Source organism: Xiphophorus couchianus, chromosome 20, assembly GCF_001444195.1.
Source record: "Xiphophorus couchianus chromosome 20, X_couchianus-1.0, whole genome shotgun sequence".
In the NCBI taxonomy this organism is placed as follows: domain Eukaryota; kingdom Metazoa; phylum Chordata; class Actinopteri; order Cyprinodontiformes; family Poeciliidae; genus Xiphophorus; species Xiphophorus couchianus.
In genome coordinates, this window is record NC_040247.1 from 25686191 (window position 1) to 25711078 (window position 24888).

The 24888-nt window shown below is 40.2% G+C and overlaps 1 long non-coding RNA gene across 1 annotated transcript; it reads right to left on the minus strand.

The window, feature by feature from the left end:
* Nucleotides 1–18101: 18101 nt before the first annotated feature.
* Nucleotides 18102–24522, minus strand: LOC114135933 (uncharacterized). Its single transcript, XR_003593697.1, has 3 exons — nt 24300–24522; nt 19727–19729; nt 18102–18113 (listed from the first exon to the last, which is right to left on the minus strand). It is a non-coding gene; the product is annotated as an uncharacterized LOC114135933 (long non-coding RNA).
* Between the last annotated feature and the right edge of the window lie 366 nt (nt 24523–24888).

Below are 24888 nucleotides of genomic sequence, written 5' to 3' on the forward strand. Positions count from 1 at the left end.
CAGTGGCTACTGGTGTGGGACTGCTATCATTTTTAACTCAACCTTAAATGTGTTAAATTACATTAACTTTTTAAAATACACAACTCAACGAAAACAAGTAATGTATTTCTTAATTCAACTTCTACTCTAATTTAGCATCTTTTTTTTTTGACTAACTGTAATTAGATACGACAGTAAGTATTTGTCAGCTCATATATCTCATTCAGCAAACACACCTTGAAAACATCTGCCCGACTGGATGAAACGGTTCACAAACAGCTGGATCATCGCAGGTGCTTTCTGTTTATCACACAAACAAGTTTTATGAATGTGAAGGATTCTTATGAATCCTACCCAACATGCATCCTCACTGTTTTGTCTGGTTTTGTTCTCCGTGTCAAAAAGAAATGAACAACTCTTTAAAAGCCTCAACTGCCTCGTCAGCTTCAGGAAGCTAACCTGGCTAGCATGCTAGCATTGCTGTCACTAAACCAGCTAACTTTGGACACAAAATACTTGAATAGAAAGAAGGGATTCAGCCAGCACTGAGTATTTTATCTACCAACTAACTGTTTTATAGCTATGATTTTTAAAACCAAACAAAATTTAATTCTCAGTTTCCAGTTGGGTTTTATTTTGTCGCGTGACACACGTCTTCAAATGGCGCGACGTAATTTAGCAACGACTCAGTCAGCTCGAGGGCAACAAATCCACTAAATACGAAGGATTTGGGCGGTAAGTATTAACCTTTAAGCCACAATCTACGTGCAGCTCATTGTTTCGTGGCCAGCTTTAGGTCTGCTTTTGCACGGAAACAGAATCTTATTTTCTTAAGTGACAGCTGTCCCACGTCTGAGTTTGTGGAGCATGTCTGACATCCTGAAACCCAAAGGATAACCGTATGAGACCCGTGCAGTTGCATAAGCTGCTCAGCTGACCTTGATCCTATAATGACTGGACGTCGACGTATTTTGGATGCTGCTTTCTTAGAGGGTTAGAAATCAGGCAGATGTTTTTGTTTTTTTTCTCACAGCCGTCCTCACACGGTTTTGCTCGTGGACTATTTCCTGAACAGAAACGGCGCATTGAAAGGCTTCTAAAAGGAGTTTCCAAAAACAGTTTCTCCAGGACAGCAGAAAGCATTCGCTGCTGGCCCGGCTTCCTGACCAAGCATCTGTTGTAAGGCTGAATGAATGCGACTGTTGGGAAAAAAAGAAAGAAAAAAAACACCTCTCTCCATAACAGGAAACTGCTCTCCCTGTTTCCTGCACAGCAGGCAGCACTTCCTTAGCAACAAATGAGAAATGCCGGTATCAGAGCCGGACGAAGATTGTTTGGGGCCCTAAACAAAATCTGATTGGTGGGGCCAACCAACTACCATGATTCACCACAGCAATACTACCTTTATATCATATATGTTTAAATGGTCATTCATTGTGCTATTAACCATTATAAGAATCTACAATTCTCAACCTCCATTTTTATCTTTCAGATCATTTATCAAGATAATTATTGGGAGGGCCAAATCTTCTGTTCTTATGTTAATGTCACTTAATGTAATTTGTCCTTCTGAATTCTATGTAATCATTCAATGTTTGATGAGTGAAGCTTAAAAAAGCATATTAAATAAGATGATGTTTTACTAAAACATCAAACAAGATTTACCAGCTGCTGAAGCTGACCAACATTCACCAATTTCCTATTAATACAGATAGTCAACCGAGCATCATATTGGAGGAAAAACTGTGATTTATTGGACTTTGAAGGGCTAAACAGTTTTTGTTTTTCAAAAAAATAAACAAAAACTGGCAGGTGGTCACAGTTTGATGAGAAGACTCCAAAAATGACTAATTAATGAGTGTCAGTTGTGTGGATGAAAATATTTTGTGGATGTCAGAAGAAAAAAAAAGAACGTACTCACTGGGTCGAGGTGATAGAAATAGCTCAAACAACCTTGTAGAACCGACGTTTGCAAAACCTTGAAGCACACAACAGGGTTTGCAATAGCAGAAGACTAGACCAGGTGTCAGCTAAGAACTGCCAACTGAGACTGAAAGTCAAATAGGTTTACTAATATTAGAATACTGGTAAATACGTTGCCTGGTCAGATGAGTCACAATTTCAGCTCATGGTTGGGTCAGAATGTGGATGAAACAACATAAAATTTTGCATCCATCCTGCATTGTGTCGACAGTAAAGGCTGATGACGGTGATACCATGGTGGGAGGAATATTTTCTTGACACACTTTGGTCCCCTTAGTCTCAACTGAGCATTGTTAGAACACCACAGCCTATTGAGAGACGATTGCACTCCAGTGGTCTGTGGAGTGACCAGGTCTCATATCAATAGGCACCAATTGGGAACGTGTAAGATTTGCATCATTGACATTCAGCTGACAAAATCTGCAACAACAACAACAAGTGAATACAGGACAACATTTGTGGGGGACGAGCCTCAGTAAGCCTGAGTGCTTGACGTAAGCAAATAAATCAATTGTAAATGTCATAGTAACAACAGTCATATTGCCGATTCTCTCTAATGAAGTGAGGCGTGTTGAAAATTTGGAAAGTGCCAAACAGGTGCCACCTGTTTCAGAATTTTGTACATGATAGATATAGCGCATTCCTCTCTGAAAATCAGAATAAAATGAGTCACACCACAAATTGTTCAGAAGGACAGCAAGAAAAAAAACAAACAGCTAAGTGCAGAATAGTCAGAGAATAGTCAATGACTTGTTAACATTTTAAACATTGTCTTGGTTTGGTGTTTAACCACCGACTGACTGATGCTGCTTAGTTTTTGAGTGCTTGACGAACCTCTTGGTTTGGAAAAATCTTGCGGCCTCAAGGATGAAGCGACCTCACTCAATAAAAGCCCCAGTGGTATAGTCCTATTGGGGTGCTTAATTTGACAGCCTTCAGCACTGCTTAAACGCCCACTTGTCGGGCAGAGACCGTCTCACCTCCCTTCTCCTTCTCCTCTGCACACTTGAAGGTCAAACAATGCAGGAGAGACGTAGTGGAGATGAGGCAGATAGTGATAGAGCACGGAAACACATTAAAGAGAATCCGAATCGCCACGGGGCTCCGGGCCTGACTGCTGCAGCGGCATATAGACCCATTTATTACACGCAGCAAAATTCCCATTCCAGATGGTTTGGTGCAGGAAGGACTTGGCTTTGAGGCACCTATAAAGTGCAGACAGACTCCAAGAGGTGATTAGAGAGAGCTCATGTCCTCTCGTTAAAGACTAAATGTTTTGGTGCTTGTAATTATAGTCCTTGTCAATTATTTAAAGAGGGCATTAAATGTGAAGTTGCTTCGATTAAAGATGTGATTGCTACATTTAAACGGTTTCTATAGGGCGCTGACTAATGTGTGCGTCGTCATACACGAAAGCAGCTTTATTGCTATTTGTGTGATTGTTCTTTCTACTTTTTAAATGTAAAGGCTTTAACAGCTATAAAGTGTTGAGACTGTAATATTTTTGTATGGCAGTAGCAGCACATTTATAGCTGCCATAAAGTAACCCTTTGTTTTTGTATCGAATGACTAAAGATAGCTCAGTTTCGGTCTTTTGGCAGTTCCAAATCTACCGCTCTCAGGAGTATATCATGCACAATTGATACACATGACCTTTTTTTTTTGCTTTCATTTAAACAAAATATGTTTTGCTTGTGCTGGGTGTGCAAACAGAACCTGTCAAGAGTATTGTGCGATGTAGCCGGAGAACAGAATAGCTGTAGGAGTAAATATCCCTCCAGATGTGGTACAGGCGGTCAAAACATGTTTTTTTGGACAGAGGACAAGAGTTTCCTGGACAGCCTGTAGCTGTGAGCTGTGCTCTGTCACCCCACCTGGAACGCAGCTTGACTGGAAAGGATTGGGGGCCTGGAGATATTAGGAAAAACATGCGGTAGTAGCAGGGAACAAACCGGCGTTATCACCCCTCTGCTCTGCTCCGCACACACACGCCCACACACACACACAACACCAAACAGGAAAGGGATCGGGAAAGCGGTCAGCAACTTGTTCCCAGAGCTGGTAAAATCCACAACACCTGCTTTAGCTGTGGAAGTTGAAGTGGATCTGCTGCGGATTTAATATGGTTTGAGATCAATTTTTGTGTGTGGTGAACCTAGGATGAATCTGATTACTAGAAAGCTCTTGTTGACATATGCGATGGGTCATGGAGCACTAAAACTTCTAGCTGTTCTTCTGAGGAATATGTGACAATGTGTGCGCCTCTGGTGGTGATTTTGGGGGAGTGTTGGGATTGTTGCCTTCCGGTTGTTCCTGGACTGGTGGGTGAGCTGGCAGTCATGGTGGTGGGGCCTTACTGGATGGTGTACAGTCAGTCAGCGCATTAGGGTGGACAACTGGGGATGGGCTGAGGGACTGGTGCATTTGCTAGTTCCTGTGGTTCTTGCTGGTCGTGAGGTTCCTGTGTCCTGGGCGACTAGCTGGATGCTGACTGTGCATAGCTCGTATGCGTTCTCCTGGATTGCATCAACCTTTCGGTGACTTTTGCGGAAGCCTTTCCAGCGTTGTCGGGGAACTCTGGCATGGTCCCTTGCTGTGGTCTCTGCTGTACTTGTGTGAGTGGGGTTGGGATGGGCCGGGGAACAATTGGGGAGCTCATTCCTAGGAGAGGCTTCAAGCTGCTGCCTCAGCACCCATACTTCCCTCCTTAACATACGCAACACTGTACAATAATATGCTTTTTGGAGCCTGGGCTATAACACCTTGGTTGCATGGGAGGAGTATATGGCAAGGCTATCTGGCCCCTGCTATTCTTGGATGCTGAGTATGTTGTTTAAGCCCTTCTTAACATTCTAACTTCCTCTCAATTTCAGATGACAAATTAGCATACACATCTACAGCACACATACTTGCATAATCGAGAAGGCCAGAGGTCATACTGGCACTGATTCACATTTCATCGTGCAATCTGTCAACCTTGATGGCAGAGGCCACCATGATTTAATTAAGTCAAACATACACATAACATTAGGTGTTCTTTGTGAGCAAAAAATGCCCTGGCGTACATGTAGGTATCTAGCTTCTTCGTATGGTATGTCTGGAAGGTTAAGGAAGGACATTTGGAAATAAATAAATAAAATGAACTTGTTTTTATGGTCTTACTTGGTTGGTTGGATGTGCTCTTTGAGCAGCGATTACCCTATCTACCTGGACCTAGACACGGGGTGCAAGATTGTAGCAACATGTGGCATTTGTTTTCTAGTTTCTGAAATCATTGGAAAGCCAGGTAAGGAGAAACTTAGGAGGATCGTAGTTGACAAGGATTTATGATTGTCAGAGTAGAAGTATTCCTTGACCAAAAATCTCAATTTAGGCATAGAAACAAGGCATTTCAAACATGAAAGAATACTAGCAACAAATGAGCAACATTACCAGATGTAGTTTGAAAGCAGTCTGCGGATCGTCCTCCTGCTCCTCCCCTGGTGATGCACAGCTTGTAACATTAGCTTGACGTGTCCTGAAACTCTTAGATATATCTCTTGTCCAACACACTTGAATCAAATTACTAAATTGCCACCTCAGCATAAAACCCTGTCCTACACTGTCCCCAAGGACGAAAGTTTAACACCCCTGATAGCGATCAGAGCCTATTCACGCATAATAATGACCCAATTAAACATAAGACCTAAATCCAATAAAAAAATCGGTTGTTTCCGATGCTATCCCTACGATCTGACTGAGCTGGAAGGTGGTTCTATAAAATATCCGTGGGGTTGAATATAAATGCAGGCAGCATTTTTATTTTTTAATTGCATTTTGATGCAAAAAGTAAAACCAAACCTCCCGTTGCTTTCGCGTTACAATTCCTCTCTACTGTGCGCCATATTGCAGTTGTAATGTAACGAAATGAGAACAAATTCAGTGAATATTTTTGTCAGACACAATCCACCATTTGATCACATCTATCTATGCCTGCACATTAGTGTTAGACACAAATTACATACATTTTCATAATGTTCAGTTTTTGAAGCTTGACAATGTGACACAAACAAAAACACTGAGATATTGTGTAACTGTGGCAGCTCAATCGATTCATCCACAGCTGTAAAACAATCAGGCAAGGGTCTTCTACCTTTTATGGTGACCTTAAACACCTTTGTGATTGGACGGCAAAGCATTTGACCGTTGCAATAGATTGAAGCATCATTGACATGTCGCATTGATCCCCAGCTGTGCTCAGGCCTGTAGGGACACCCGTGTTACTCCTCAAGAAATGTATGTCGTCACTCCAAGCTTTAGGTTCTCATTAAGAACCTTTGCAGGCGACGAGGTAACGTGACAGCAAAACTGTATTAAAATGTCAGCGAAGTGAAGGGTGTGGAGATCATTTTAGGACTAATAGAGTTTGGTTGTTTCCAACATAAAATCCCGCTGTCAGCAGCATATACCAGATCCCCCATCTAGCGCTTCTGTATGTTCCAGAGCTTCACGCTGAAAACGTCGACCACAGAAATCAGCACTTTAAAAACATTTCCCCCCTCACAAACCCTGAGGGGTTTGTGCAAATCAAACTATCATATGTCTTTGTTGTCACATGAATAATAAATGTGTAATATATCAAATAATTAAAAAAAAAAGAAAAGGACAGTATTGTTGCAGTGTAGCTCTCACCACGGTGTGAGTTTTATACGTGTGAACACGCTTTAAACGTTTAGAATAAAGAGGAAAATGTGTGTGAGTCGTACATGTGGAACATCTCACCTACTATAGATGGCGGCACTTGTTTGTTTTCAATAGAGTGTTATTGCTCTGTGGTAAAATTTACTGGCTATGGCACAAAAGCTGTCAAGAATATGGTTAATTAGCCCCGAACTTAGAAAGTAGGCCAGATGCTGTTAGCAGATGAATATGTTATTCTTTTTGTTCTAATAAACCAGAGACAACTAACCAATGCATAAGGTACAAATAGTAACCTGCTAAAAAAAATAACACAACTAGTTATGTCAAGAAGAATCATAATTTGCCCTTGTGATCCTTTTAATTGCAGGAGAATAATGAGTTTTTGCAGCATTTTTACTTCATTTCTTTTTTTTTTAATTCCTAAAAAGTACACAGGCTAGCTTTTTTAAAATCATTTTTAATAAACCTAAACACCCGTTCTGGGAATTCCCAGCCCGGAAACTCTCGTTTTGTGCATATGCAGATGCGAGCTGAACGTATATCTGCGAATGAGTGGACCCAGAAAGTGTGTGTGTGTTTGAACATGTTTGGAAAGAAAACAATGGGGTCTTGGAAGAAAAAAAGTCCCTCAAGCTAAAATTTACTCTTCCTGTGAGTGTTTTCACATTTCCTAGCTGAAGGAGCCTGGAAGGTTGCAGATACTCTTGTAAGTGGAACGCATGTCGTCAGGGATCTTGTGCAAGTCTAATTAAAAATGTGCACATGATTTGATGCATGCAAGCAAGAGTCATTTGGGAAAATATGGGCAATTCAAACCAAAAGAACTTAGATTTGTCTGAATGTGTGTCTTTTGTTGCACAACATAGACAGCGAGGGCACTAAGGGGGAGAAATAGCCACCCTTATCAATGTGTTGGATCCCCAATGACCGCCCATGGCCAGACAGAGAACATTATATGACATTCAATAGGACATCCTTTCATCTGCTGCACGATGTATTTATTTATGTCACTCTCAACTTCCCCCCACCCTTTTTAAATATGACAAAATCATTCTAACTTAAACTCCTAATTTATTTTTGTTTTATTGTGCAACCACAAGTAGACTCCATCTGGAAATCTTTTTTTTTTTAAAATAAAACTTTCTGGAAGCACCCTGAACATATATGAAACGGTTATGTTGTTTTTCTCCAAAATGTCAGGTTTGCAAAATAAAACATAGTCCCCGGAGGACTATTGCGCAAACTGTTTAATGGGAACGCGACGCTCGACCCAATAATAACAACCGAACATAACTCAGACCTCTGATAATTTTTATAGCAAGCAATGACAGGTACATGAATAGTATGTTTTATAAGAACAATGATGCTTGGCACACGTATTACAAATGAGATAACGTATCGGGGTGGGGGTTTCCAATTTCTTCTACAATGCATTCTTCATGATATTACCAACGTTTCCAGATATGCGTGACTGACGCGATATCGACCTGCATCCATGCGAGTGTTCGCTCCGTGCCCTAGATAGCAGGGACGGCAAGCGTGGAAAACACAGATGGCTGTTCCTTTTTGCTTCTTCCGCCAGACCTGTGTGACCTTTTCACACAGAGATAAAAGGGCGGACTCTTATCCCCGGCACCCCCTACCCACTCACGCCTCCCTCTTCCTAAGAACAGCCAGGCCTGGCAGCTCAGACGGAGGACTTCCTCTGTTCGAGCTGTCTGATGGAACAATATCAACAGCGAGTGCCACAGCCTTCCTCCTGTGTCTCCAGTGGGCTTTTGTTTTGGAATTATTAGCTTCTTTCTAATCATGACGGATCCCTGACAGACAGGAAATGAGAGATCTATATTAACGCAAGGTCTCTGAGATGGTGTAAGACGAATTTAAAAACCTACTTTCATCCAGATATTTCCCACTTAGATGTTATCGCTGATTCTTTTTTTTTTTTTTTTACATATTAAAAATGAATAACAATTGCAGAAATTTGTCAGATGTTGATTAAAGTGATGGTTTAGAATCTCTGAAATTAGTTTCTATTGCTGCTCATAAAAGGTTATGAGCAGTTCATAGCTCATCGTCAGTAGATAACTCCCACTGTGTCTTGATTTAGTATAAATCCACATTAGTTCGTTCTATTGGCTCAAGCTAGCGCGAACTAGCTTGAGCCAATAGAACGAATAGACCGTTTACGGTCCAATAGAAAACGTGAATAAATGGCCTCCTCCTTCGAAGGATGCAGCCCCTGAATTTGAAGGCAGTGCGCCACCATAAGTCTTCCTGTGTGAAACAAATTCTGACAACAAAAAAAATTTAAAGACATTCCGGTCATGACATCTGCATGATGCAAAAGGAAAGTTGTGTAAAACACAAACCTGTGAAATAATGTTCACTGAAACTTCAATCAATTAGCATTTTAAATAAAGTAGAAGACGGTGCACCAGCAGTGATCTTCCTCCCTGAAACATGTGCTAAGAATTTCTAATATAAAGTTCTTACAGGCAGGCTAATTATACGAAGAAAGCAGATGAAAAAACAAAAATTATGTTGACTCTAAGCAAACTATTATATATATTTTTTTACTAAAGCTCTCTTTTCTCTCTTACTGGGAAGGCTTTAAATGTTTTTTGTCAGGATGTGTTTCAAGCAGGAAGATCACTGGTGTTGGATCGCCTCCAGGCTCCATTGTCTCTCAATACAAACGGTGTACAGTTCATATAATAGCGCTTCCATAATCCACTGAGACTGAATATGTTTTTAAAAATACCATCAACTGTTTCTTAAGTTTATTGTATTCTTCAGGTGATCTGTCCCAAACATTTCAGGTGACTTTTTTTTTTTTTTTTGTGAATTCAGTGTTTGTTATTGTGTCATCTCTTCCTCTGCGTTATCTTCTCCTCAAGTCATCGACTGCTTGTGTGATTTTTTTTCTGCAGCAGGACAATCATTTCCCCGGAGAGCATTGACGAACCGTTCTGTCAACCGTCCTGTGTTTTTTTTTATCTCTTTCTCATGAGGCACACCCAGGGGACACAGGTGGCCAAGCTGGTCTGTCCCTCTGCTCACAGATTCTGCTGAGCTGTTTGCAGTCGAGGACTCCTGTGGATTCTTGTGCGCTCTGTGCCTCGGGGCTCAGTTGTGAGATTGGGAGGTGGCAATGTGCTACACATGCAAACTGGTGGGATTTTTTTTACTACATCAGCGGGGGCAAAGTCCGGTCAATTATCATTTGCGGAGACTGTGGAAGCACTACACTGTGGAAATATGCTTCAGCATGTAAACCTGATCATGTGGAAAATGAAAGACAAAATCCTCCCATACTTAGATTAATGGCTCTAATGGAAGAGGCTTTGACCCAGATATCCTAAAAACAATTTAGTTTTATGTTTTTTGAATCAAGAGCTTGAAAACATTAAATATTACCCATTAAAATATAGTTATTTGTGATTCAACCTTAACAACAAATTATGTGGTGGGAAAAATTCTGTTGCACCTATTAAATAAAGTGAAATCAAACTCTAGATCTTGGTTTACTACTAATTATATTTTCAGTCTTTGTGTGTTGGCCAACAGAAAATACTGAGACTAACATTGTTTTGTAAATACATACAGACGTTTAAAAAAAAAAAAATTTATATTCAGTTCTTTAAAAATGAGGTAAAAGAGAAGATGATCTTGTTGTTGGCTCAGCCCAGTTCTTTGTGGATTTACTAAAGGAACTTCTTTTCTTTAGTTTTTCAGACCCTTTTGCTCTGGAATCACCTTCCACATTTGGTATGGATCAATTGGACACACTTCAAGATTTTAAAACATGACTTAAAACGTATCTCTGTGATATGCCCTTTAATTTGTTGTAAAATGGGTTTTTAGTCTCAGCCTACTGAGTCTTTTATTTTGAAGGTCAACTTGGACATGTGACAGGAAGTCAGCCATTTTCTTTAGTTTTCACTCAGGCACATATGGGATGTTCATCTATTGTAATCTGCTTCCCGTTTATGTCATCTACCCCACTGTCTGTAAGTCTTAATATTCAGGAGTAGATTTTATTTAATGACTTATTGCTGAAGAATGTTTAAAGTAAATCTAAAATTAGATTTCTACGTGATGCCTACGGGTTCATGTTAATTTATTTCAAACATGTCATTCTAATTTTCTGTGTTTTAACTTTTTCTACTGATGCTAAAATAAAATAGCTATTTTATTTCCGTCCTACAGTTTTACCCCATGTTAAAAAATGTGGTTCACCAAAATAAAGTAGAGCTAAGGAAGATGCATCCTGACTCACGTATTTGTTCAACTGGGGTTAGGCTTACTGCTAAATTGTGTTAGAAACACACAACTAAAGCAGAATACTTTGACAGAGCTTTTATTATTCGCATTGCAAATTTTATCTAACTGTTTGCGTAGTACATCTTTTGTTTTGCGGATCTTACCCTTTGACATATAACATTTTTTATATCATATTTTTATGTATTTGTTGTGCAAGTCTTATTCCTTATGAACTTTTTATCCTTTCTGAACATGTTTCATTGTCTTAATTCAAAAGCTGTGTTTTATATTGCGCGTTTGTTCGATCAGCACTTTGAGTTTCGCTTGTGTCTGAACGGTTCTTTCTGAAAAACGCTGAATTGACCTGGATTGAATTACATAGTGGCTTAAGACACAATAAGCGCGCATTTGTAATAATAAAAAGCCTTTAAATCCATCCAGGAAATCATGTTTGTGACCTTGAATATGATTACTGAAGCCTTTCGCGGCTCATGAGAAAAACAAGGGTAGGAGATGAAATATGCCAGTGAGACAGGGTCGCTCTCCGGGGTGCATAAACGAATCTGGGAACACTCGAAAATAACGTTATCTATAAAGAACATCAGCCCCAGGTGACGGATGTAATTCTTTACATTGCATCAGCTGATGTCAGTCAACGACTATCACTCAGGGACTTGATGTGTATCCATGGCAACATGCCAGTCAAAAGGGTCATCCTTGATAAAGCCCCACCTCAATCAATCGTTACTGTCATCGCAACACATTGACGGCGTGATGTTGGTGGAGGGTTATTGTTCTGTCATTATTCGGAGCGGTGAGAATCCGTCTCGCTCCCTCTCCTGGGACGCTCTCCGCCGCTCACCCCTCATTGACCCAGTGACCAGGGTGTGTTATGCCCACAGTTGTTTTCTTTTCTCTTCTGTGTTGCAAGGCATTTGAGTTCAGCTCTCCGGCAGCAGTGCAATAACCACGTTTTAACAGTCAGGTGATGGAGCCCATTTAGGTGTAAGTAGGCAATAAAGATATATTAGTTTGGCAAAGGTGGCCTTTTAAGCATCAAGAGGTTGAAGCATTTCATCATATATTGGGTGTTGTTAAGGAAATATGGATATTGTTGAGTGTTTAATATGGCTAATCTCATGCCATGTGCGTTTAAGAGATAAACATTCCTATTTGGACAAATGTTAAGCAGAGATAAACATTCTCCTGGCAGGGCTGTAACTTAGAGCAGCCACAAAACACTATTCTCTTGAAAGGCGTTAAATTAGCAGGCCATAAATAATATCTTCCCCTGCTTAGAGGTCAGAGGTTGGGGGTTTCCCAGGGGCTCTGAGCTGCATCTGGAGTTGATCACAGATTTCGAATCTTGGAAACATCTATGTTTAATTTCGGATATACCTTTTAAATATTGTTCGTGATAAGGCAAAGATTCAAATCTTGGGAGATGCTGAGTCCAAAGGAGTAAAATAGGTTTTGTGAAATTAACTTATAACTTTAACAACTAAAATGACTCTTGAGTTTTGTCATTAAAACTTAGGGGAAGGTTTACGTTTTTCCAAGGTGGCTCTCGGTTGGTCAACAGGAGGAACACCTTCGTTGCATAAATTAAATACGGAAACACCTCTTTGGTATAAGATGACGTGTAAGGAGGAAAATAGAGAGAGTTTTTTCCATTTTTCTCCACGTGGGCGCCTTTGTCTGTTTCTGTGTTTGTGTGTGTCTGTCTCCCTTGTGTGTCTGTTATTTTGTGATAAAATGCATATCTCTCTACCTCTGCAGCTTTGTTAACTGATTCATGCGTTGCTTTGTATGAATTAAACTCTGTGAGCTGTGACGTCAACACGCCTTGTTTAGTTTCGTTTTACAGCTGCGCTGCTCGCCGAGAGGGTCCGGCTGTTTTAAGGAAGATACGAGCCAAACGTTTTGTTCAAAGTTTTAATAAATAATTCTTCCTTTACAGTGTCTATGTGTGTATTTGGTCAGACGAGGTTAAATAGCTCCTGGTGGTGATGAGGTCACAGCCACAATAACAGGTCAAATATTATGGGGTATTTATGATTTTTCCTTTGAGACCCAGTCACACAATCAAAATACTATTAAGCTGCAAAACACGTCATTTTGTAACCAAGAAAAATCAAATCATCTAGTTCATGAAATGTTTGGGGGTTCCAGTGAGAATTTTACATGCACCTATTATGGGCATGAATTTCACATGAATTTTGAAATTTCCAAGATACATCAATCAGTTAGTCAACTTTGTTTGTATAGCATATTTCAGCAGCAAGGCTGTTCAAGGTGCTTTACATAATAAAAGCACAAAATTGCAAAGCTATAAAGAAAACGGCATACAGTCAACAATTGAACAAACATTACGTTTTGCCATCACCTAAATCATAAACAACAAATATGTTGGTCAATGTTTCATTTACTGTGGTTCAAAACAGAAAAAACAGAAAGTTTCAAAAAAAGTTTAGATTCATGATTTTTTTTTACAATTCTTACAAAGTCATAGTAACGTGTACAAATCCTAAAAATACACATACAACCCTGAGAAATGCCCCTTGGAGAGTTTAGGCAAATGCTGGTGTAACATCCTGAACCACACACTGGAGGTTTTACCACCCCAATTGAGATAATCTGTAAATGAATTTAAATTGGTTGACTACCTAACATGATTCCAGATTTTAAGCATAGTTCAGAAACTTTCAATACAGTTGAGGTTGGGGCTTTGGGAAGATTATTCCAGAGGCTTGATTTGTCCATCCCAAAACAATTTTCAACGTGATGCATTGAGTATGTAAAACCAAAATCAAATCTCTTTGACCAATAAATCTGATTCTGAGAAATCTCTAAATGGAAGTGCAGTCAAAGCTAGAAACCATGAAGCCGAACGCACCCTGTATACCACAATGATTTAACATCTCAACTATTTGTGTGGTATGTCTGATGCATGAATCTATACCCATCAAAACTGTTTGTTGTTGTTTCCATGGCCGCGACAGCACAAAGAGTAAAGTGATAAAAACAACATTCAGACAGCACAAGGTTCAGTACTCGTTTTCATAGTATTAGACGCACGTCCCTGCTGTGAGAAACTCTTCACCTTCAAGCAGTATGCACATTTTATGAGCTCCATTACAAAGTTTGTGCTAACACAGACATAAAATGGCTATAAGATATCTTCCTTTGGGCAAATCTCACGATTGGATTCCCAATCTCCCTACAATAATTTGCCACACAAACGGCAAATTGCCGGGACATAGAGCTATGTCCCATGTTATAGGGACAGGCCATTTACGCCATTTAAGGCATATATGGCGTAAACAGTGAGCCATTTACACCTTAACTGGCTCACTGGATTCAATTTATTAACGACTTGAAGGCAGCCAAACTGTGATGGCAAGCTGTTGCGATTAAAAGCAAAAGTATTAGACATGAAGGACTGCATTTGGAGGTCAAAGTTTAACTGGGATGTGTTGCTGTCCAGCTGTGTCACAAGGAAAGGCAGAGTGTTTTTTTTCCCTTTCTGAACTCACTGAATCTATTTCCAAATGCAGCCTGGACAGGTAATCCTGCATCGTTGGTGGTGAAGGCATGTGAATCTGTCCATGCAGAATTAAACTCTGTATTTTCTTCTGAGACTTTTCTCTTTTGGGATTTCTTTCATTGTTAGCTTACTGCGGGGGTCAAACCGCATGTAGGTAGGCTAACGGCGAGGGCTATAGACGTAATTATGACGCATATTGTAGTTGACAAATTATGAAAACGTTTTTAAAAGTTCAATGTTAAAGTTTCACCTTGAACTCCAAGATAACTGTGCAGCATAATAAGAAAACCCAAAAAATGTATATAAACAAACAATTAACTGTTATTTATGTTCCTTTTTCTCAAGACCAAAGAGAGCCGGTACAAGAAGGCTGAAGAGCGGCATGTGGCTCCAGAGTTGCGGGTTGCCGACCCCCGAACTAGGAACAACTGAAAACCTTTGCACTCACTTTCGGTTAAGACGATCAAAAACCAGGCAGTGGCCACACGAAGCAGCATTTTCATTCGAAAGGAGACAGAGTTTGATTTAAGTTCTCTTTGCCTGTGTCTCGACCTGCGGAGGACGAAGACTGTCTCACTCTCATCTCAGATGTGCATCTATTACTTTCCACGAAGGAGCAACAAGAGTCGCTGCAAGGGCAGAGCCGAGCGCTAACATCATTATGGTAATGATTGCCAGCAGCAGCACCGTGCGCATGGCTCTGAAAAGGTGATTCCCTACGATTAATCAAAATACACATGCAGGCTTTGTGCCATCGACTTCCACTCCTGGCAGACAAGTGGCTGGTGGATATGGTTGACACCTTTAAAACTATTTAATCACCGTGATTCATGGGTTGGCGTGTCATTAAAATCGGTGTGCCGCAGCTCGCAAACATGCGGTTTACATTGTGTCAGCAGATGTAATTAGTCACAATCACAATTTTTCATGTCTCTTACGCGTTAAATGGCTCGCCGCATTCGATTTATTAACGACATCGGAGGCAACCAAACTGTGATGACAAACTGGTGTGATTAAAAGTAAAAGTATTAGAAATGAAGGACTGTATTTGCAGATCACATTTTCCCTGCAGGCAGATACTGATGACACATCGGTAGCAACGAAAACTTCCTGTGGAGGGTGGCTCTTTTTAGAACCTGAAAAAGTTGATCGAAAACACACAGCAGTGTCGTGATAAAAAATTGCCTAAATTCAACTTTGAATTAAGGAAGCCATTATTCATGGATAAACTCATTTTGTTTGAAATATTTCATAAACAAGCTCTGTGTTGGAACTGTACAGTGTACATGGGCCTACGTGGGATTTTATGGCGTTTCTTCTTACTTTGGAGGGTTTGTGAGCTTAGTGGGAAAATGTGGGCTAAGTTTTCACTCAAACCAAAGGCGAAGCAATAAATATGTTCTGGGGTGTAAGTTACGAAACAAAGAATGCGGTGAATGAAGTTAGAACGCAGAAAAGGAGTCCATGTTGATTTCTGGCCCTGTTTCTGCCTGTGTTTTAATACATGTTTTAAAAATCTTAAATCTGCTCAGCAGCATTTTGAACCCAGAAGACGACGATCTGTCAACACCTTAAAGTCAGCAGGAAACTTCGACACCATCAAATAAACTTAACATTGCTGCAAATCCGATCAGTACAGATACCACCTCTGTTGTTTTTTTAAAAGATATGTGACTTTTATTATTTCTTGTTTTATTAGCAGCTTTCTCTTTTGTCTTTCTACTACAGTTTTTTTCCACAGAAAAGGACGTTTGAGCAAACGATATCTAATAGTGTTGGCGATACCCAACCATGTGGAAAAAACATTTGAACACACAATTAAATATTCAATATTTGAATGTAAACAGGTATAACTGCACTCAAACAAGAAAAAAATAACTTTAAAAAAACAGGGAACAAAAACATGACTTCTAAATCAGGCTACAGGACTGATTTCAGTTGAAAAGTCTGGTTTGTCAACAGAAGTTGGATATTTCTCACATCTAGAAAATGTTCTAAAATGTTTTTTTTGTTGTTGTTGCTGTTGATTATTTATGTTATCTTAAGTTTTTAGTATAGCTAAAATGGATATTAAATACGCATGTTTTCAAATATATTGACATATTTCCTCGTTTTTGTACACAACTTTTTACATTCGCAATCACCCCGGTGTTGGAAAAACAAACGGCTTGTTTCGTCAAAATGCGTTTCATTTAAAAATGAAATTGCGAACCGGAAGCCTCCCATATATGACTACGTCTTAAGAGTTGGAAAATAAAATTTTAAGTTGAGTATTTGAGCAGGCAGAGCTGCCTTCCCCTTGAAGAATAACTCGTTTGTCTCGATGTAAGCATGGAAACTTTCCAGAGATAGGCCTATCTGTGTCAATATAGCTGATTTCTTCTGAATGAGTCTTAAACCCACAGTAGCCTTGCAAACACCCTCAAGTAATGCTTTTATTGCTTTCCCTCATAACACATGGTAGGATTTTTTTTTAGTCAGTAACAGTGCTACCATGGAAACAATATATGGCTTTTATGAAACAGTAGGTTGCAGATAACCCTGTAGCCACGGCTCAGATAAAGACCTGCATTATCATGCAGAAATCAAGTCAACCGCGAGACTCGTTGTTCTTCGTTATGCCATCATTTGTGTACAATGAAGCTATTTTCAGTGTTGATGCTGGCTTCAAAGTGATAAAACACAAAATAAGTCAAATTTATGGAGATTTTCTTCGTAAGGATGCTTTTCGAGACGAGATGTGTGTGCGCGCTCGCCAAGAACGCAGCATCCGTTTTTTTTATTAGCGCGATGAATTTTGGTCAAGTCATGACAAGAATAAAGTGGAAATCTGTTTGCTCTCATTAGGAAGTGAGAGGATTCTTTAGTCCTGATTGACTTGAATTGATTTCCTATCGAAACTAAATCCTCATGTTGAGAGCAGTGATTGAACACTTACATATACGGTGCATTTGGCCTATGTTACAGCTTAAAGTGCACACTGATGGCTTTTCTTTCTGTTGGAGGGGAAAAAGATGGAGCTACTCTGTTTCACCTTGTGGACTTAATTTTTTTTTATGATTAATGTTGTATGCTGTACATTTGATACATCAGCTTGTTAAGTTCATGTTCAGTTCCAGTGTACACGCTGTCATCGTGGCCAGGAAGTGATTGAAGGCTTTCAATAAATCATGAGAAACTTTCTCTTCGTGTGGCTGAGCAATAATTTAACATACAACTTCAATGGTCGGAAGATGGATGGGCAAGTTTTTTTTCTAATCCACACAGGGTGTAAAATGTTAATTCAATCAGTTCACAATTCTTCTAATCAGAATGGGCATAGCTCATTTAAGCTGTTTAGGTTTGGTCCTCAAAGATGCGCATTAAGGGAGAAATTTATGTTAAACCAATTGGAGCTTCAACTAATCTCAACCGATTAGTTGAGAACACAGTAATGCTACCAAGTCATCTTCAAGGCAACTTTTAAGTTGTCCCCTTGCACTGTGAAGTTGCGAAACATTTATGTACTCTACAACTGAAATATAAATGATTCCCTATCAAACACAATTCTTATAATCGCAAAGAAAGAAATTCACAATCCTGTTCTTTTCTATGTTCGTTCTGAAAGAACTACCCATTACCTGCTTCCAAACACCACTGACTTCATCTTGTGCTCTTCCTGGTTGTTTGATTGCACATCCAATGTCAAATGACAGACACAGACCCAGGCCAGAAAAAGCCCCGTCCCTGTGGATAAAAGAATTTGTGTGAACAATCAACCTGGAAGGATGCTGCTGTGGGTGAACAAACAAATCCGTGTGTCGGAGGAAATGTTGGTATCTGGTGTATAAACATAATATGTTGAATAATGGGACAGATCCAAAACTTCATTTGCGTTGGTGCTTGTTGGATAAGTGAGACCTTGGTAACTGTTGTACCATTTGTGAATGGGACAGTGGCTGAAATCCACTTGTTGCTGTTGTGACAACACTGAAAAACTAATTATTATTATTGCAGCTTAATAAATAAAGCTGCTGTGAAAACATGCAAACATTTTTAATTGGGTTACATTTTAAGCAAAAAATTAGCTAATGTAACTTAACTGAATGTTTTGTAGTTTTTCCTTGCATTAAAAAAAACTACGTTATTAACCGTTAAGCATTCCTGATATAGTAATAATTTTTTAGAAACCTAGTCTAACAATATAATATACACTTTTTCTCTAAAATGTTTGTCACTAATTGCCTCAGAGTTTCGAATTCTACCTTCCTTAGTGTTAGCACGGTAGCTAAGCTACACATCCACACAGCTACACATTTTAGCTGTGTAAAGCTTAAAAAGCTTTACACAGCTTTAAAACAGTGGAGTATTCATGTGGATCAGGGTCCACAACTGCCTGCAAATTTTATTTTAATAAATTAAACACCAAATATACTTTAATATGCATTAATACAACTGAAACCTTCTTGGCACTACACCAAAAACTAACAGACCTTCCTTCTCTCTGCTCTTAGTTGCACAGACAAGGAAAATGAATGGTGCTCCTGGATTGGCTGCTTTGCAAACGTCAGCCAATGAGGTGTCATGTAGCATCGCCCGAAGTGTTTCAAATTCCCAAGCTGCGTTTTCTTTTAAAGATTTCAGATATGTCCTACACACGAAAATAAGTGAATATTCGACAAATAAATTGGAATTTTGTTACACAGAAAAAAACGCAAATAGGTGAATTATTGAACACTGAGCCGCGAATGGACCCGATTCCTTAAACAAACAAACTTTCTCAAGCACAAGTATGACGCTTCCTGAACTTTACTAATGTAATATATTCCGAAATAATATAATTAATGTAAACATATCAGCCTTACTGTTACTCTACACACCATATAACTAACATAATCATTTAGTTAAATTATAATCAAATCAAAAGGCTTAGGGGGTATTCGCTACCCAAATGTCATTAGATAGAATCTAATCACGTTTGAACCTTGAATTTACAAACAAATTAATCCAATTTTTTAAATTATAAAGCTGAAACCCCCCTGAAGTCTCTTTGTCACAGTGTAAAAAGGACAGCTAACGGGAACCAGTTCTGCCGTGCCTGCATTTTTGTACAATTGTTTAATGGTTGTTAAAAGCAAAAAATGTCTTGAACAGAACTTTGGTCTTTAAAATACAGTGTGGCTCTAATGGCAGTCGTTTCTCCCCCGCTGGGCCTAAAAATAGCCTAATTCTAGGAGCAGCCATGTTAAGGTCGCCTGTCGGAACGCTGTCATAAAATGCAAATAACATCACCGACTATCCAGCTGAGGCCCCGCCTCAGGCTGTTTGCTAAGTGTCTGCAATGACATTTAACTCAGTATGTATGGGGAAAACTGAATAATTTCATTCTATACACCTGTGTGCACCAGAGCTACGTCTTGAAAGTGGAGTGGGAGCTAGCAGAAGACGTGGATGTTCCAACGAGCTTAAGGGTGTTGGTAGTTTGTTGCCAGCTTCTCTTGCAAGAATTAAACACATATTTACCACCTGAACTCTTTATATGTTTTTAAAAATATTACTCACGTATTCCTGCATATTCCTGTCTTGTGTTTACTTGTGATGCTTACTTTTCGTAAGCTCCAAACAAGACGGTAGCTGTTTGAACGAGTGAGCGGTCTCAAGTCCCCGCTGCAGGAATGGTTCCGAAACGTAATTTTAAGTCGAGCATTATGGTAATTTTGTGCCAACATTTATGATCACTAGTAGAACAATTATCCCATTCCACAGAGAGATATGAACTTTATGGCTCAGTGTAATCTAATTTTCTACTTCATTATTAATCAGCTCCTTGGCAGCTGTTACCACGAAAGGAAATGGATTCAAAATGAACAGCTTTATTTGTTGTGTTCTCACAAATCCTGAGCACAGAAAAGATTTATGACACTTAAAACACTTGCTTTGCGGAAACAATAAAACACCGACGGGCGAAAATGGAGCTACGTGTCTTACAATATCTGTCAGCAGAATATATCAGGTAGCAGGGAAATTATTTCTTCTTCTTTGTTTGGGTGACTCCGGGTTAAGAGTCACGAACAGAAGTGGACAAAAACTCCCCGCCGTCACTGTTATTTGGAGACATTTCTTAATGAAGTGACCAATCAATCCACTGACTGCTGACAAGTCACTGCCTGCCTTCCGTTAAAGACTTTGCTTTCAAGCGAATGCATTGTCACAGCTGACATGTGAGAACTTTGGTCAAGAACGTCTGCATTAAGTTTTGCTATAAAATGAGCGTGCAGTTAGCTTAGACGCTAACAAATGCGGCCTTCAGGTGCGTATTGTAACAGGAGGAATTTATCAGGAGAAGATTTAATGGAATCAACGCAAACGAGACAAATAACCAGGCACACTTAACCAGGGGTGAAATGTTTGAGCTTTCAGAAACACTGATGAATGTAAGAGTTTTCCCCTTTAACTTAACTCCTGAATTTTCATGCCACGACTACAAAATAAATGTATTTTATTTAGATTTTATGGGACAAAGCAATTCAAAGCACTACTGTGAAGAAGAAAATTTCTACAAATAGAAGTCCTAAAAGTGTGACGTTTGTATTTTATCCCCTGATTCAATGCTTTGTACACCCAACTTTCACTGCGATGAGTCTTTTGAAGTAACTTTGCTTAACCCACTTAAAAAAATCAACATTTTCCCCCCATTTTGCTTTATGAAACAATTGGAAATTTGTCAGGTTGTGTAGAGGAATGTTAATCCGCACAAATTCTCAAATAGATTTAAGCCTCAACTTTGACCGGGCCATTCTAACGTATGGATGCGTTTTTGATCTAGATTATTCCGTTGCAGCTCTGATTGTACAATCAGGGTCGTTGTCCTGCTGGAAGGTGAGACTCTGCCTCGGTCTCAAGTCTTCTGCTGCCTCTAACAAGTTCTTCTGTAATTTCCCAGAATTCAGCTGTGTCCATGTTCCCCTCGCCTCTGACCAGCTCCCGCTGAAGGAAAGCGTCACCATGGCACGATGCTGCTGCCGCCGCTATGTGTAATTACACTTACATTTTCATCCAACATACAGAGTGCCTTCTTCCACAGTTTTGCCCCCCACATAACTTACCGCAAACTGCAGACAGAACATGTTGTGGCTTTTTTTCATGACTGACTAATAGCTGTCCTTTCGTCACATTTTCATACCTGAGCTGTCGACCTCTACAGCTCCTCCAGGGTTACCGCCAGCCCAGGTTGAAAGCCTTGCCCTTTGAGCTAAACACCATGCTCAGATGACGGATTAAACACCTGCTCTAGCGAACATCCAAAGCTTGAGGAACATCATTTGGCTTAAAACCCGTTCACCAGCTTCCTGAGTGACTGGCAGCAGCTGGTGAAACCGGGATCTGGACAATTCCTGAAGAAAATATTTAACAAAAATAAACAGATCAAACAAACAGGCTTAGGAAGAGCACACCACACGGAAATACTCCCGACAAGATTTAAACTGGGAACCGTTTTTCTTTGAGAAAACCTCATTCTCTTCTGTACAGCCTGCAGACGATCTAGCTAATTCTTAGCAATGAGACCTGAAAGCCTTTGGATTTTAAGTATACACTTTATGTTTCCCGCATCTCACAGGCACACAAAGACAAAGAGAGCTGCTGTTGTAAAAGGAAAAAAACAAAACTGTGAATCCTCACAAGAGGAGGTGTAATGAGAGAGAGCTTGGGTACAATCTCATCTGCTGGAGCTCGTCGTGGCAACGCTTCCTCCTGCAACAGCACAACAGCGTCCTCAGAGAGCACAACCAGGAGCTGCTCTCTTTGTTTCAGAGTGTTTCATTTCCCGGGTTAGAGTCTCAAGCAGGCAGATGTTTTAAAGTCGGTTTTAATCCTGTTCTTGGTGCGCTAAAGCATCCGCTAGCCTGAAGTATAGAAATGTAATGCAGCACACACTTCCAACCATTCTTCCTCATGGGTCTGTGCGTTACATTACGCAGTACTTTAAAGTCTGCCACAAGTAAGCTATACTTTTTAACGAGTAGCAGACTATAAGAACTGATCAACATGAAACAATACACTACACTCATAAACAAGTTAGTAGTCAGACATTTTAATTAGGATTTTATTTTAGTTTTGCTGCTACACAGTATATTATGGCGAGCTGGGGAAAACATTGAGCTCAACAGCAGCTGGCAAGTGCCTTGTATCTCTGAGAAGCTGTCTCATGCAGCTGTCTTAACATATATATATATATATATATATATATATATATACTGCTCAAAAAAATAAAGGGAACACTTTAAGTGTTAAACACCTGTTTAAGTGTTCCCTTTATTTTTTTGAGCAGTGTATATATATATACGTATATATACATATAAATATATAAATACAGTACTGCAATGCAAGAACCTTACAAGTCGTAGCCTGTACCGTTTATCAATTGCTTCATCTTCTCCTCACACTTGCACAGGGAAAAGATGTAAGACAAAAAGACAGCAAACCTGCAGGACCTTCTTCTTCCTGGAAGGCAACAGTGCTTATGACTGCCCCACTATGCAGCCCCCCCTCCCACTTTATGTGTAATGTAATAAAGAAAAAAAAAGTTTTCTAGTACAACTCCAAACCAGCACACGCATACGTTGGTTTGAAGGCCAGAGGAAAAAGGTCATTACCCTGTTTTCCTCTGTGTTCGCCTTACAAACACAAACTGCTGCATGGCTGTGGAGTGAAAGAAAAACAAACAAACAAAATACATACTTTCCAACCACTTTTTTTTTTTTTTTTAATTTGAAAACTCTGCCATGCATTTGTTTTAATCCTCTCCGAGTCAGTGCTTTTACAGACGTTTTTGCTGCAGTTACAGGTGCAGATCTTGTTGGGTAAGTGCGTCTACAGGCGTTGCACATCTACATCACAAGCTGAAATATTTGTCTTTGCAAAATTTTTCGGGCTTAGTCAGACTGGATAAAAAGTGTTTGTGAACATCAAATTGTGCTCATCTTTACTTGGTTTTGCACCAAATTGTCAACAATTTTATGATAATTGTGACATGCCTAATGAAAAACAAAACACCAGAACCTGCAGAAAACAAATACAACAAACAGGCGAGCAGCAGAAGGCACTAACACTTAACCTAAAGTTCTGAAACTTCATTAGTTGAATCTTTTTTTTTGTCAGAATCTTCGTTCAATGGAAGAAATGATCATCGGCAAACAGACAGTAGACCCTGCATGCCTAATGTCAGCTATTTAAGCTAGTACAGTAGAATCAATTACAGAGTAGTAGGGGAAAAGTGGTAACGTCTATAATAAATGTTTGAAACTGATGAGAACTGATTTCCGGTACATGTAACAGAGTAACTTTAACACTTCCTATCAAAAGATAACACAACCCGTCAGGATACCACCGAAATCTTAATAAGGTTGGGTCGGAGAGTGTATCGAAGTTTAGAAACATGTAGCAAACTTCTATAACGGCTGTTTTACGAGCGTTATAGCTACAAACCGTAATTATGAAACAAAATCACTCTTTTTCCCTCGAACGTCTAAACACGTCTAGCAAGTAATTACGAAATCAGCACCGAATGAACTTGTAAATTTACATTTTAGCGGGGACAGTTTCCACCAGCTTCACACTACTAACCAGTAAACAAGAACAGCTTTAGCGAACGAAGAACGACCGCCATCTTTTTCCCCAAACTCTGTCTGAGGCGCAAGGGGGAAAGGGGCGGGGCTCCTCACTCTAGGTCTCCTGGTGAAACGCTGTCTATAATTTGGCTCTAACAAAACTGGAAACATCAGTATGAGACCTGAAAGAGCGTAGGGACACCCTAGAGCAACGCATGGAAGGAGCAGAGAGTAGAAACGGTAGAAAGGTACTCAACTTTTTCTACTACTTTTACACGACTTCACAGGCCCTCGCATACAGGTGCTGGTGCGAGTGCTTTCACAGGCCAGGGCCTTCACATGCCTTCGCATCCAGGTGGCGGTGCGAGGGCCTTCACAGGCCCGGTCATTCAAGGATCCCTGGCCTTCACAGGCCCTCGCGTCCACGTTCGGTGCGAGGGCCTTCACAGGCCAGGTCATTCAAGGATCCCTGGCCTGCACAGGCCCTCGCGTCCACGTTCGGTGCGAGGGCCTTCACAGGCCAGGTCCTTCAAGGATCCCTGGCCTGTGAAGGCCCTCGCGTCCACGTTCGGTGCGAGGGCCTTCACAGGCCAGGTCCTTGAAGGATCCCTGGCCTGTGAAGGCCCTCGCGTCCACGTTCGGTGCGAGGGCGTTCACAGGCCAGGTCCTTGAAGGATCACATGCCTTCACAGGCCTTCACATTACCACGTGGTCGTCTTATTCAAGCACTTCGGAAGGAACAGCCTGCGATGTCATCGATGACATCACGTTTGTTTTGTCGGTCTGATGTCATCAGTGACAGTCAGGGACGGACGTGATGTCATCGATGACATCGCAGGCTGTTTC